This window comes from Littorina saxatilis, linkage group LG8, assembly GCF_037325665.1.
Source record: "Littorina saxatilis isolate snail1 linkage group LG8, US_GU_Lsax_2.0, whole genome shotgun sequence".
Taxonomy (NCBI): Eukaryota; Metazoa; Mollusca; class Gastropoda; order Littorinimorpha; family Littorinidae; genus Littorina; species Littorina saxatilis.
Window position 1 is genome coordinate 65,652,616 of NC_090252.1, and position 6,646 is coordinate 65,659,261.

The 6,646-nt window shown below is 41.1% G+C and overlaps 1 long non-coding RNA gene across 1 annotated transcript; it reads left to right on the forward strand.

The window, feature by feature from the left end:
- The first annotated feature begins 141 nt into the window (after positions 1-141).
- On the forward strand, positions 142-4,469 carry LOC138974175 (uncharacterized). Its single transcript, XR_011458335.1, has 2 exons — positions 142-2,843; positions 4,169-4,469. It is a non-coding gene; the product is annotated as an uncharacterized lncRNA (long non-coding RNA).
- Positions 4,470-6,646: the final 2,177 nt, after the last annotated feature.

Sequence of the window (6,646 nt, forward strand, 5' to 3'; positions counted from 1 at the left end):
CGCCATAGGTTAACACATACAGGAGAGAGAAAGCATGCTTGTCAAGTGTGTGGTGCCAAGTTCCTAGAGTCCTGGAATTTGAAGCAGCATGCATTAACACATTCGAGAGAGAAAAAAGATGCATGTCTGCAGAGAGTGTGATGCAAGGTTCACTCAGTCTTTTGGATTGAAGCGGCACATGTTAATTCATGCAGAGAAGAAATAATATGCATGCACAGAATGTGCTGCCAGGTTCCCGTGCTGGCCTGGTAATTTAACCTTCGTGGGTCCGTGTGGACCCAGAAGGATGTTTAATTGCAAATCTCTTAAACCCGTTGGAATTTTTTGAATGAGCTTTAAAGAATGCCTCAGACACCTCTTATGTCCTAAAAGATCATTACATTTCAGCGAAAGGTAATTAAAAAAACAAAGGTCAAATTTACATCGTGGGGCTGTGCAGACCCATATTTCTCAAACTGAAGGAACTTGCATAAAAACTACGGAGAGAAGTCACAAACCTTCAGGTATTGACTGTAAACATCACTGATTTTCTACGATCTGTTTAATTTTGGAGTTAATAAGCAAGTCGCGTGGAGCAAAATTAATATATAACACTGTCACTGTGGGTCCACACGGCCCCACAACGTGTACAGAAGGGTATTCACGTTTTTCCTTTTTTGAAAAACTTTAGTCCGCACGCTTATAATTAAATTAATAATTTAATTTAATAACTTCTCGTGGAAATTTAACCACGGCGTCTACGGAAGGGGGTGCACGTTTTTGCTTGGGAAAGCATGGGTCTACAGAAGGATATGCATATGTTTCCCCCACGATGTCTTCCGTGTGTAGTCGATAACCCGGTCGGGCGAAGATTAAAGTGACACATTTTAGCACGCTTGGAATAGGTAAAACCCATTATTTTTACAGAAAGATACCCTGTCTGAGATGCTACATGTATGATAACTATGACATGATATGCAGAAATCGACACTCTTTTCTAACAGAATCTGGTCATTTGAAATGAACATTAGATTATACCCCCCGCGGGTTAGGGGGAAGAATTTACCCGATGCTCCAGCCAGCATGTCGTAAGAGGCGACTAACGGATTCTGTTTCTCCTTTTACCCTTGTTAAGTGTTTCTTGTATAGAATATAGTCAATGTTTGTTAAGATTTTAGTCAAGCAGTATGTAAGAAATGTTAAGTCCTTTGTACTGGAAACTTGCATTCTCCCAGTAAGGTAATATATTGTACTACGTTGCAAGCCCCTGGAGCAATTTTTTTATTTGTGCTTTTGTGAACAAGAAACAATTATTAAGTGGCTCTATCCCATCTCCCCCCCGGGGGCCCCCCCTTTCCCCGTCGCGATATAACCTTCGTGGTTGAAAACGACGTTAAACACCAAATAAAGAAAGAAAGAAAGACATTAGATTATACAGTATTATTTTGAATGGCACATTTGATCCTTCACCGTGCTTCGTGGGTCGTGGACGACCCAGAGCCTCACAAAACGTGGTCTTTATCTCTGAAACTATTTGGATGTTTTTATTGAGACTTCATGTAATCTCTAATCACCATACGGCCTTACCATTGCCCAACTTATGAAAGATTATATTTGTAAACAAACAAATAAACGATAATGTAATTTGAACTACACACTGGATGATGTGGGTCGTGGACAACCCATATGGAATTACGTAAGGAATTTTACGTTGTTTATCCTTATTCGGATGGTGTGGGTCGTGTACGACCCATACTCGGCAAAGAGGCGGCAAAACGTGTATCCCTATTCGGATGGCGTGGGCATACTTTTTACGTTGAATCCTTCTTTGGAAAGTATGGGTCGTACGCGACCCACATCATCCGGACTGTGCAACGTGTGATCCGGTGAAGGTTAAGGCTATAATTTGTATGTGATGTGAAAGTTGCTACGTCCACTTGTCCTATGAAGAACATATGACATGAACAGAGAAAAGGCTTGTGCGGTATGTATGTATGTGTGTATGTATGTGTGTATGTATGTATATATGTATGGGTGTGTATTTGTATACATTTCTGACTGTAGTATGACCCCCCGCGGGTTAGTAGGAAGAATTTATCCGATGCTCCCCAGCATGTCGTAAGAGGCGACTAACGGATTCTGTTTCTCTTTTTACCCTTGTTAAGTGTTTCTTGTATAGAATATAGTCAATTTTTGTAAAGATTTTAGTCAAGCAGTATGTAAGAAATACCCCCCGCGGGTCAGGGGGAAGAATTTACCCGATGCTCCCCAGCATGTCGTAAGAGGCGACTAACGGATTCTGTTTCTCCTTTTACCCTTGTTAAGTGTTTCTTGTATAGAATATAGTCAATGTTTGTAAAGATTTTAGTCAAGCAGTATGTAAGAAATGTTAAGTCCTTTGTACTGGAAACTTGCATTCTACCAGTAAGGTAATATATTGTACTACGTTGCAAGCCCCTGGAGCAATTTTTTGATTAGTGCTTTTGTGAACAAGAAACAATTAACAAGTGGCTCTATCCCATCTCCCCCCCCCCCCCCCCCCCCCCCCCTTTCCCTGTCGTGATATAACCTTCGTGGTTGAAAACGACGTTAAACACCAAATAAAGAAAGAAAGAATGTAAGAAATGTTAAGTCCTTTGTACTGGAAACTTGCATTCTCCCAGTAAGGTAATACTTTGTACTACGTTGCAAGCCCCTGAAGCAAATTTTTGATTAGTGCTTTTGTGAACAAGAAACAATTGACAAGTGGCTCTATCCCATCTCCCCCCTTTCCCCGTCGCGATATACCCTTCGTGGTTGAAAACAACGTTAAACACCAAATAAAGAAAGTCCTTTGTACTGGAAACTTGCATTCTCCCAGTAAGGTAATACATTGTACATGTACTACGTTGCAAGCCCCTGGAGCAAATTTTTGATTAGTGCTTTTGTGAACAAGAAACAATTGACAAGTGGCTCTATCCTATCTCCCCCCTTTCCCCGTCGCGATATAACCTTCGTGGTTGATAACGACGTTAAACACCAAATAAAGAAAAACTGTAGTATGTGTCGATGACTGCTAATGAATACATTTATATGTCCAGTGGAACCCTCTTTTTAAGAACCACATAATGCAAGACTCCCTCTCTTTTAAGACCCTGTTTTCTCAGATTGTATGTTCATAACCTCTGTCATTTTACCTTGATTTTAAGACTCCCTCCCATTTAAGACCGGGCTCCCTGGATGGTTTCGGAACCCCCTAAGTATAATTTTTAGGGGGTGCAAGGACCCACTCAGCTGATTTTTAGAGGGTCCCAAAACCGGTAAGACTTTTAGCAGTTCGGTGAGACCTTCACTAACGTGTTTTTTGTCACATCAGTTTGATTTACCCCATACATGTACATTTGTGGTGATTGAGATTCGGCAGGACATTTCTGAATCTTCATAATACAGCCAAGCGTATTTTATTGTCAGTTTGTATCAACCGTGATCCCCCCCGCGGGTTAGGGGAAAGAATTTACCCGATGCTCCCCAGCATGTCGTAAGAGGGGACTGGGTGGCCGAGTGCTAACGCACTTGCGCTCGGAATCGAGAGGTTGCATGTTCGACCCTGGGTCAGGCCGCTATTTTCTCCCCCCTTTCCTAACCTAGGTGGTGGGTTCAAGTGCTAGTCTTTCGGATGAGACGAAAAACCGAGGTCCCTTCATGTACACTACACTGGGGGTGCACGTTAAAGATCCCACGATTGACAAAAGGGTCTTTCCTGACAAAATTGTATAGGCATAGCTAAATATGTCCACCAAATACCCGTGTGACTTGGAATAATAGGCCGTGAAAAGTAGGATATGCGCCGAAATGGCTGCGATCTGCTGGCCGATGTGAATGCGTGATGTATTGTGTAAAAAATTCCATCTCACACGGCATAAATAAATCCCTGCGCCTTGAATATGTGCGCGATATAAATTGCATAAAAAAAATTTTTTTTTTAAATAAATCCCTGCGCTTAGAACTGTACCCACGGAATACGCGCGATATAAGCTTCATATTGATTGATTGATTGATTGAAGAGGCGACTAACGGATTCTGTTTCTCCTTTTACCCTAGTTGAGTGTTTCTTGTATAGAATATAGTCAATTTTTGTAAAGATTTTAGTCAAGCAGTATGTAAGAAATGTTAAGTCCTTTGTACTGGAAACTTGCATTCTCCCAGTAAGGTAATATATTGTACTACGTTGCAAGCCCCTGGAGCAAATTTTTGATTAGTGCTTTTGTGAACAAGAAACAATTGACAAGTGGCTCTATCCCATCTCCCCCCTTTCCCCATCGTGATATAACCTTGAACGGTTGAAAACGATGTTAAACACCAAATAAAGAAAAGAAAGAATCAATGAGTCATGTTGCTGGCAAAAACCCCACGAATACTGAATACTTTCAATGGGAATTTGTTTTTGTTTTTACAGATGTTCACAAAATGATTGTCTTCTTATGAGAATATACACTTAGAATTGCCTTGTTTGCATGCTTTGGACTTTATTTAGTGTGTGTGTACGCGTATGCGCGCTTGTGTGTGTGTGTGTGTGTGTGTGTGTGTGTGTGTGTGTGTGTGTGTGTTTTCACTTACAGTTACTGTTCCAAGACTGACAAATGTGTGCCTAATTTCATCCTGCTTTTTGATTGCACTTGGCTTACTATACTTTTGGAATTTTTCCGATCTTCCAGGTCAACTTATGTGCAGACCTGCTAGTGACTTAGTTTTAACCCTCTTCCGTGTGTACACGCAAGCACAAAACCAAGTGCGCACGGAAAAGATCCTGTAATCCATGTCGGAGTTCGATGGGTTATGGAAACACGAAAATACCCAGCATGCCTACTCAACGAAAGCGGAGTGAGCTGACTATGCTCTCAGAGTATAGTGTGGGTACCCCAAATGGGCAAACGAGCTCACACGTAACCAGAAAATTCTGGAACGCTGAAGAAGGAATATGGTTGGATCTGGGAGAGAAACTCAACCCTGATTTACAGAAAAGACTCCAGTCTGTAACCGTGACCATTTATCTTCAGTTGATAGCTTAGGTCACTCCCCCCCCCCCCCCCCCTCCCCATACATGACATTGCATGTAGCTAAATGGCTTCCTTGATAAAACCCATTAATTTAAAGAAACTTCCGGGATTTTTCTGGGACATGTTGTGAATAAAGGCCAGGAAAGAAAAACGTACACATGTAATGGAGACATATAGGGTGTCTGTGAGCTGGTGACTGAGCGATAGTTACGGTACACATGTACCTTTGCGCATCCGTGAACTCGAGAACTCATGGTACTATCGAGGATTCAAACCTGTACTATCGGGGATCCATTAAGGTTTCCGAGACTGTGTTTTCAAGTCTGTGTTGAAATGGTCTGGCGGAAGATTCTTTAATTTGCACAGGTAAAAATGACAATTTTTTGGTACCTAACACCCCTCTGGGTTGAGTTTGTTTTGACCTTGTGACGTGGGATCGCGTGATGTTGTGTGCTGGGGCCTTCACTTTCGCTGATGCTTGTTGAGCAGAACAGACGTGTTGTCTGGTGAGCGGTCGCGTGGCAAGTCTGCTGCGCCGGGCGGAAAGGGAACATCAATGTGAATTTTCTGTGACGGGTATGTTATTCATATGCTATTTTTTTGTACAATGGGTAAAACAGTATTAAAGTATGTAGGTTGTGACATGCTTTGGGAGGATTTATTTGAATGTTCAAGTAGATTGTTTTGTGAGTCGAATGTTCGGGAAATTTTTTTTGTTTATTGAATGTTTTAGAAAACCGTTTGGGTGTTTGAGAGAACTGTATTGTAGACATGTTATTTAGAAGGAATGATGTGTTGTTGTTGTTAGAGGATTTAGTTTGTGGTGGTTGAAATTGTTGAGTTGTTTATGTATGTTTACGGCATGCATTCTGTATTTTACAGAGTGGGCGGAATGTGCGACGGGGTTCTGTTAGGTTTAGTTAGGTTTCGTTAGATTAGGTTTCGTTAGACGGGGTTCGTTAGATTAGTTTTGTTAGATTAGTTTCGTTAGATTGGGGTTTTTTGGATTGTTTTTAGGTGGGGTTTTTTAGACTTTGTTTTTTTAGATTAGAGTTTCATTGGTTTTTTTTGGTTTTTTCTGGAGTATAGTTCTGGAGTGAGGATCTAGAGCCTAGTTCTGGAGTATAGTTCTAGAGTGAAGAGCTAGAGTATAATTCTGGAGTATAGTTCTAGAGTGAGGATCTAGAGTATAGTTCTAGAGTATAGTTTTAGTGTGTGGATTTACAGTATGATAGTTTTAGAGTGTAGTTTTGGAGTGGGGATCTAGAGTATTGTTTTGTTTTGTTTTGGTTTCAGAGTTTAGAAGATTGGAAGAAGTTTTTGTTGGTTGTAAACCCTCTATTTTCCCCACATTTTTCCTACAACACCGTTTGGAAATAAAAGAACCTGGTAATATAACCGGTGTCATTTGTTTTGACTGTTTGAGTTTATAGAGAGAGAAAGGGACACTCGGCTACATTTGGCACTAGGTTACATGTCTATACAAAAAAAAGTACCCAAAAAGACATTGAAACATCAGTACCGAGAAATGGAAAAACTAAGAGTAAGAGAAGGGACAATGAAATCCGAATGACAACACAGTGGTTCCAACAGGATGGAGCCCCACCACATTCTCAGAGAAATCCGGCCAG